Consider the following 9475-nt stretch of genomic DNA (forward strand, 5'->3'; position numbering starts at 1 on the left):
GGTTATGAAATGAAACCCCAAGGAGGAGTTCTTAAAAGTTCGAGGCATGGAAATGGCAAAATTAGAGCCAAAATGTCACCTTCTCTTCCAAATGGCGGACTTCCTGTTGGGTTTGCGTCAATGGGCCCACAGACTTTTTTGTTCGTCTTGGCATGATACACATGTGTGCCAAATTTCATACATGTAGCTCAAACCATGTGGTCGTAGGGCTGCATTTAACAAGGCATAGGTGGCGCTCTAGAGCCATTTCCCAGTGCTCATATGTAAAACCATTAAAATACAAAATTTTTCACCAGACCTGGCATGTGTGCAAAATTTCATGAGTTTTTGAGCAAGTTTAGGCCCTCAAAAAGGCCCTTGTTTGGGGTGAATAATAATAATAATAATTAAAGCTGCAAGCAGCGTTATGAGGGCCCTCGCACCCCCGGCGCGTCGAGCCACGCCCAACACCTAAAACCAGCACGTCCGATCGATGTCACATTGATGGAATTCATGCATTTAACCACCAGCTAACATTTCAACTCATTCATTCATGATTAGCTAGTCGTTCCACTAGGTGGCACTCTAACCATTATGTACAAATGGCATAACAAACATTTCCGAACTCGAGTCTCATTATGCCTGCGACCTTTGGGTGAGATTGGACATTGTGTTTTTGAGTAACAGCAGATTACTGCTTTTTGGCGAGTGATTGAGAGTCTACGTGCCGCCATAACCACCCCGTTTCCCTGAACGTAAAAAGCTTCGCAATTTAACAACACAAAGGTCTTTGGATTCCACACACTGAAGAATAGTGCAATATGATGAAATCCCTTGGAGGAGTTCGTCAAAGAACGATGCCTGAAAAGAGGGGAAAATGTTGCCAAAATTGCACATTAATTTTAAAATGGCTGACTTCCTGTTGGATTTGGGATATTGCTCCAAGAGACTTTTTTGTACATCTTGATATCTCCTATAAGCTTACCAGGTTTCAGACTCATACATAAAACACAGAGCAGGGGCTGTGATTTTGAAATTTTGTAGGGGGCGCTGTGGAGCCATTTTGGGATATTCAATGAAAATGATCACATAACAACAAAGCCTTAACCACATTGGAGGTGTGCGCCAAATTTCAAGACTTTTTAAATTTTCCAAGCCCCTCAAAAGCCACTTCATCTTTCATGGTGAACTGCGTTGCCACCAGGGTGCGACGTTCAGTTTAAAGTCACAATTTTTGCACTGAAGCATCACAAGGGACTGATGGTGATATTCACCGCTTTTGAGGTGGCCACGATGAACCTGTGAAAATCAGTACAACAAAATTAAAGCCATGACATTTCCTGTTCCCACTAGGTGGCGCTGTCCGTATTCCCGACAATGGGCACATCAATCTGTTCAGGGCGGGTCTGACTTCATGCCTGTAAAGTCTGGTACTGATCAGACTGGATTTCATGGAGTTATACTAATTTGTTTCTTCATGGCGTGACATCAAAGTTCGCCATGCTGCTGGGGTCACACCCTTTTGCGAAAAGTCACAGTTTTCACTGTAACCCAAGACCAACTCCTTAAGGCTTTCCTGGAGAAATTTGAGGCTGCAGATGTCACCCATCACTATACTGTACCCCAAAGTGTAAAACATGACATTTCCTGTTCCCACTAGGTGGCGCTGTCCTTCATGTCAAATATGGCAGTTGAAATATGTTCAGGGGTGGAGCCTTATCATATGTGTTCACTTTGGTCAAGGTCAGAAAATGTATGACAAAATGAGAGGCAATAAGATTTTCATGGCGAGTCATCGAAATTCGCCATGGCGCCACGGCCTCATAGTATTGTGAAAACTCAAAAGCTCCGCAATTTAACATGGCACAAGGGTGTAGTTGACACTGTCCAAATATGAAGCTTATACGACCAAATCCCAAGGAGGAGTTCGTTAAAGTTCGAGGCATGGAAATGGCAAAATTAGAGCCAAAATGTCACCTTCTCTTCCAAATGGCGGACTTCCTGTTGGGTTTGCGTCAATGGGCCCACTGACTTTTTTGTTCGTCTTGGCATGATACACATGTGTGCCAAATTTCATACATGTAGCCCAAACGATGTGGTCGTAGGGCTGCATTTTACAAGGCATAGGTGGCGCTGTAGAGCCATTTCCCAGTGCTCATATGTAAAACCATTAAAATACAAAATTTTTCACCAGACCTGGCATGTGTGCAAAATTTCATGAGTTTTTGAGCATGTTTAGGCCCTCAAAAAGGCCCTTGTTTGGGGTGAATAATAATAATAATAATAATAATAATAATAATAATAAGAAACGGAGCAGATACAATAGGGCCTTCGCACTCTCAGTGCTCGGGCCCTAATTAAAGCTGCAAGCAGCGTTATGAGGGCCCTCGCACCCCCGGCACGTCGAGCCACTGCCAACACCTCAAACCGGCACGTCCGATGTGATGTCACATTGATGGATTTCATGCTTTTAATCACCAGCTAACATTTCATCTTATTCAACCAGGATCATAGTCATGCCACTAGGTGGCGCTCTAACCATTATTGACAAATAGCATAACAAACATTTCCAAGCTCGAGTCTCATCACACCTGCGACCTTTGGGAGAGATTGGACATTGTGTTTTTTAGTGACAGCAGATTACTGCTTTTTGCGAGTGATTGAAACTCTACGTGCCGCCATGACCACCCCGTTTCCCTGAACGGAAAAAGCTTCGCAATTTAACATCACAAAGGTCTTTAGATTCTACACACTGAAGAATGCTTCAATATGATGAAATCCCTTGGAGGAGTTCGTCAAAGTATGAGGCCTGAAAAGGGGGGAAAATGTCATCAAAATTACACATTAATTTTAAAATGGCTGACTTCCTGTTGGATTTGGGATATTGCTCCAAGAGACTTTTTTGTACATCTTGATATCTTACACAAGCTTACCAAGTGTCAGACTCATAGATGAAACACAGAGCAGGGGCTGATGTTTTGAAATATTGTAGGGGGCGCTGTGGAGCCATTTCGTGCTATTCAATGAAAATGATCACATGCCAACAAAGCGTTCATCCATTTGGAGGTGTGTGCCAAATTTCAAGCCTCTATAAACTTTCCAAGCCCCTCAAAAGCCACTTCATCTTTCATGGTGAACCGCGTTACCACCAGGGTGCGCCGTTCAGTTTAAAGTCACAATTTTTGCACTGAAGCATCACGAGGGACTGATGTTGATATTCACCGCTTTTGAGGTGGCCACGATGAACCTGTGAAAATCAGTACAACAAAATTAAAGCCATGACATTTCCTGTTGCCACTAGGTGGCGCTGTCCGTATTTCCGACAATGGGCACATCAATCTGTTCAGGGCGGGTCTGACATCATGCCTGTAAAGTCTGGTACTGATCAGACTGGATTTCATTGAGTTATACTAATTTGTTTCTTCATGGCGTGACATCAAAGTTCGCCATGCTGCTGGGGTCACACCCTTTCGTGAAAAGTCACAGTTTTCACTGTAACCCAAGACCAACTCCTTAAGGCTTTCCTGGAGAAATTTGAGGCTGCAGATGTCACCCATCACAATACTGTACCCCAAAGTGTAAAACATGACATTTCCTGTTCCCACTAGGTGGCGCTGTCCCTGGTGTCAAATATGGCAGTTGAAATATGTTCAGGGGTGGAGCCTTATCATATGTGTTCACTTTGGTCAAGGTCAGAAAATGTATGACAAAATGAGAGGCAATAAGATTTTCATGGCGAGTCATCGAAATTCGCCATGGCGCCACGGCCTCATAGTATTGTGAAAACTCAAAAGCTCCGCAATTTAACATGGCACAAGGGTGTAGTTGACACTGACCAAATATGAAGGTTATGAAATCAAACCCCAAGGAGGAGTTCGCAAAAGTTCGAGGCATGGAAATGGCAAAATTAGAGCCAAAATGTCACCTTCTCTTCCAAATGGCGGACTTCCTATTGGGTTTGCGTCAATGGGCCCACAGACTTTTTTGTTCGTCTTGGCATGATACATATGTGTGCCAAATTTCATACATGTAGGTCATACTCATACCGGGGGCTCGCGTTTTTCATTTTTCTAGGTGGCGCTACTGAGCTAATTTTCCCTGGTCATGTCTGAGAACATTAAAATACGTAAATTTTCACCAGACCTGACGCGTGTGCAAAATTTCATGAGTTTTAGAGCATGTTTAGGTCCTCAAAAGGCCGATTCATTTGCCGAAATAATAATAATAATAATAAGAAACAGAGCAATTACAATAGGGCCTTCGCACTCTCAGTGCTCGGGCCCTAATTAAAGCTGCAAGCAGCGTTATGAGGGCCCTCGCACCCCCGGCACGTCGAGCCACTGCCAACACCTCAAACCGGCACGTCCGATGTGATGTCACATTGATGGATTTCATGCTTTTAATCACCAGCTAACATTTCATCTTATTCAACCAGGATTATAGTCATGCCACTAGGTGGCGCTCTAACCATTATTGACAAATAGCATAACAAACATTTCCAAGCTCGAGTCTCATCACGCCTGCGACCTTTGGGAGAGATTGGACATTGTGTTTTTTAGTGACAGCAGATTACTGCTTTTTGCGAGTGATTGAAACTCTACGTGCCGCCATGACCACCCCGTTTCCCTGAACGGAAAAAGCTTCGCAATTTAACATCACAAAGGTCTTTAGATTCTACACACTGAAGAATGCTTCAATATGATGAAATCCCTTGGAGGAGTTCGTCAAAGTATGAGGCCTGAAAAGGGGGGAAAATGTCATCAAAATTACACATTAATTTTAAAATGGCTGACTTCCTGTTGGATTTGGGATATTGCTCCAAGAGACTTTTTTGTACATCTTGATATCTTACACAAGCTTACCAGGTTTCAGACTCATACATAAAACACAGAGCTGGGGCTGTGGTTTTGAAATTTTGTAGGGGGCGCTGTGGAGCCATTTCGCGCTATTCAATAAAAATGATCACATGACAACAAAGCCTTCATCCATTTGGAGGGGTGTGCTAAATTTAAAGCCTCTATATACTATCCAAGCCCCTCAAAAGCCACTTCATCTTTCATGGTGGACCGCGTTGCCACCAGGGTGCGCCGTTCAGTTTAAAGTCACAATTTTTGCACTGAAGCATCACGAGGGACTGATGTTGATATTCACCGCTTTTGAGGTGGCCACGATGAACCTGTGAAAATCAGTACAACAAAATTAAAGCCATGACATTTCCTGTTGTCACTAGGTGGCGCTGTACGTATTCCCGACAATGGGCACATCAATCTGTTCAGGGCGGGTCTGACATCATGCCTGTAAAGTCTGGTACTGAACAGACTGGATTTCATTGAGTTATACTAATTTGTTTCTTCATGGCGTGACATCAAAGTTCGCCATGCTGCTGGGGTCACACCCTTTTGCGAAAAGTCACAGTTTTCACTGTAACCCAAGACCAACTCCTTAAGGCTTTCCTGGAGAAATTTGAGGCTGCAGGTGTCACCCATCACTATACTGTACCCCAAAGTGTAAAACATGACATTTCCTGTTCCCACTAGGTGGCGCTGTCCCTGGTGTCAAATATGGCAGTTGAAATATGTTCAGGGGTGGAGCCTTATCATATGTGTTCACTTTGGTCAAGGTCAGAAAATGTATGACAAAATGAGAGGCAATAAGATTTTCATGGCGAGTCATCGAAATTCGCCATGGCGCCACGGCCTCATAGTATTGTGAAAACTCAAAAGCTCCGCAATTTAACATGGCACAAGGGTGTAGTTGACACTGTCCAAATTTGAAGGTTATGAAATGAAACCCCAAGGAGGAGTTCGCAAAAGTTCGAGGCATGGAAATGGCAAAATTAGAGCCAAAATGTCACCTTCTCTTCCAAATGGCGGACTTCCTGTTGGGTTTGTGTCAATGGGCCCACAGACTTTTTTGTTCGTCTTGGCATGATACACATGTGTGCCAAATTTCATACATGTAGCTCAAACGATGTGGTCGTAGGGCTGCATTTAACAAGGCATAGGTGGCGCTGTAGAGCCATTTCCCAGTGCTCATATGTAAAACCATTAAAATACAAAATTTTTCACCAGACCTGGCATGTGTGCAAAATTTCATGAGTTTTTGAGCATGTTTAGGCCCTCAAAAAGGCCCTTGTTTGGGGTGAATAATAATAATAATAATAATAATAATAATAATTAAAGCTGCAAGCAGCGTTATGAGGGCCCTCGCACCCCCGGCACGTCGAGCCACTGCCAACACCTCAAACCGGCACGTCCGATGTGATGTCACATTGATGGATTTCATGCTTTTAATCACCAGCTAACATTTCATCTTATTCAACCAGGATTATAGTCATGCCACTAGGTGGCGCTCTAACCATTATTGACAAATAGCATAACAAACATTTCCAAGCTCGAGTCTCATCACACCTGCGACCTTTGGGAGAGATTGGACATTGTGTTTTTTAGTGACAGCAGATTACTGCTTTTTGCGAGTGATTGAAACTCTACGTGCCGCCATGACCACCCCGTTTCCCTGAACGGAAAAAGCTTCGCAATTTAACATCACAAAGGTCTTTAGATTCTACACACTGAAGAATGCTTCAATATGATGAAATCCCTTGGAGGAGTTCGTCAAAGTATGAAGCCTGAAAAGAGGGGAAAATGTCGCCAAAATTACACATTAATTTTAAAATGGCTGACTTCCTGTTGGATTTGGGATATTGCTCCAAGAGACTTTTTTGTACATCTTGATATCTCCTATAAGCCTACCAGGTTTCAGATTCATACATAAAACACAGAGCTGGGGCTGTGGTTTTGAAATTTTGTAGGGGGCGCTGTGGAGCCATTTTGGGATATTCAATGAAAATGATCACATGACAACAAAGCCTTCGTCACATTGGAGGTGTGTGCCAAATTTCAAGCCTCTATACACTTGCCAAGACCCTCAAAAGCCACTTCATCTTTCATGGTGAACAGCGTTGCCACCAGGGTGCGCCGTTCAGTTTAAAGTCACAATTTTTGCACTGAAGCATCACGAGGGACTGATGGTGATATTCACCGCTTTTCAGGTGGCCACGATGAACCTGTGAAAATCAGTACAACAAAATGAAAGCCATGACATTTCCTGTTCCCACTAGGTGGCGCTGTCCGTATTTCCGACAATGGGCACATCAATCTGTTCAGGGCGGGTCTGACATCATGCCTGTAAAGTCTGGTACTGATCAGACTGGATTTCATTGAGTTATACTAATTTGTTTCTTCATGGCGTGACATCAAAGTTCGCCATGCTGCTGGGGTCACACCCTTTTGCGAAAACTCACAGTTTTCACTGTAACCCAAGACCAACTCCTTAAGGCTTTCCTGGAGAAATTTGAGGCTGCAGATGTCACCCATCACTATACTGTACCCCAAAGTGTAAAACATGACATTTCCTGTTCCCACTAGATGGCGCTGTCCTTCATGTCAAATATGGCAGTTGAAATATGTTCAGGGGTGGAGCCTTATCATATGTGTTCACTTTGGTCAAGGTCAGAAAATGTATGACAAAATGAGAGGCAATAAGATTTTCATGGCGAGTCATCGAAATTCGCCATGGCGCCACGGCCTCATAGTATTGTGAAAACTCAAAAGCTCCGCAATTTAACATGGCACAAGGGTGTAGTTGACACTGTCCAAATTTGAAGCTTATGAAATGAAACCCCAAGGAGGAGTTCGCAAAAGTTCGAGGCATGGAAATGGCAAAATTAGAGCCAAAATGTCACCTTCTCTTCCAAATGGCGGACTTCCTGTTGGGTTTGCGTCAATGGGCCCACTGACTTTTTTGTTCGTCTTGGCATGATACACATGTGTGCCAAATTTCATACATGTAGCTCAAACGATGTGGTCGTAGGGCTGCATTTAACAAGGCATAGGTGGCGCTGTAGAGCCATTTCCCAGTGCTCATATGTAAAACCATTAAAATACAAAATTTTTCACCAGACCTGGCATGTGTGCAAAATTTCATGAGTTTTTGAGCATGTTTAGGCCCTCAAAAAGGCCCTTGTTTGGGGTGAATAATAATAATAATAATTAAAGCTGCAAGCAGCGTTATGAGGGCCCTCGCACCCCCGGCGCGTCGAGCCACGCCCAACACCTAAAACCAGCATGTCCGATCGATGTCACATTGATGGAATTCATGCATTTAACCACCAGCTAACATTTCAACTCATTCATTCATGATTAGCTAGTCGTTCCACTAGGTGGCACTCTAACCATTATGTACAAATGGCATAACAAACATTTCCGAACTCGAGTCTCATTATGCCTGCGACCTTTGGGTGAGATTGGACATTGTGTTTTTGAGTAACAGCAGATTACTGCGTTTTGGCGAGTGATTGAGAGTCTACGTGCCGCCATAACCACCCCGTTTCCCTGAACGTAAAAAGCTTCGCAATTTAACAACACAAAGGTCTTTGGATTCCACACACTGAAGAATAGTGCAATATGATGAAATCCCTTGGAGGAGTTCGTCAAAGAACGATGCCTGAAAAGAGGGGAAAATGTTGCCAAAATTGCACATTAATTTTAAAATGGCTGACTTCCTGTTGGATTTGGGATATTGCTCCAAGAGACTTTTTTGTACATCTTGATATCTCCTATAAGCTTACCAGGTTTCAGACTCATACATAAAACACAGAGCAGGGGCTGTGATTTTGAAATTTTGTAGGGGGCGCTGTGGAGCCATTTTGGGATATTCAATGAAAATGATCACATAACAACAAAGCCTTAACCACATTGGAGGTGTGCGCCAAATTTCAAGACTTTTTAAACTTTCCAAGCCCCTCAAAAGCCACTTCATCTTTCATGGTGAACTGCGTTGCCACCAGGGTGCGGCGTTCAGTTTAAAGTCACAATTTTTGCACTGAAGCATCACAAGGGACTGATGGTGATATTCACCGCTTTTGAGGTGGCCACGATGAACCTGTGAAAATCAGTACAACAAAATTAAAGCCATGACATTTCCTGTTCCCACTAGGTGGCGCTGTCCGTATTCCCGACAATGGGCACATCAATCTGTTCAGGGCGGGTCTGACTTCATGCCTGTAAAGTCTGGTACTGATCAGACTGGATTTCATGGAGTTATTCTAATTTGTTTCTTCATGGCGTGACATCAAAGTTCGCCATGCTGCTGGGGTCACACCCTTTTGCGAAAAGTCACAGTTTTCACTGTAACCCAAGACCAACTCCTTAAGGCTTTTCTGGAGAAATTTGAGGCTGCAGATGTCACCCATCACTATACTGTACCCCAAAGTGTAAAACATGACATTTCCTGTTCCCACTAGGTGGCGCTGTCCTTCATGTCAAATATGGCAGTTGAAATATGTTTAGGGGTGGAGCCTTATCATATGTGTTCACTTTGGTCAAGGTCAGAAAATGTATGACAAAATGAGAGGCAATAAGATTTTCATGGCGAGTCATCGAAATTCGCCATGGCGCCACGGCCTCATAGTATTGTGAAAACTCAAAAGCTCCGC

This window comes from Maylandia zebra, linkage group LG7 (genome assembly GCF_041146795.1).
Source record: "Maylandia zebra isolate NMK-2024a linkage group LG7, Mzebra_GT3a, whole genome shotgun sequence".
In the NCBI taxonomy this organism is placed as follows: Eukaryota; Metazoa; Chordata; class Actinopteri; order Cichliformes; family Cichlidae; genus Maylandia; species Maylandia zebra.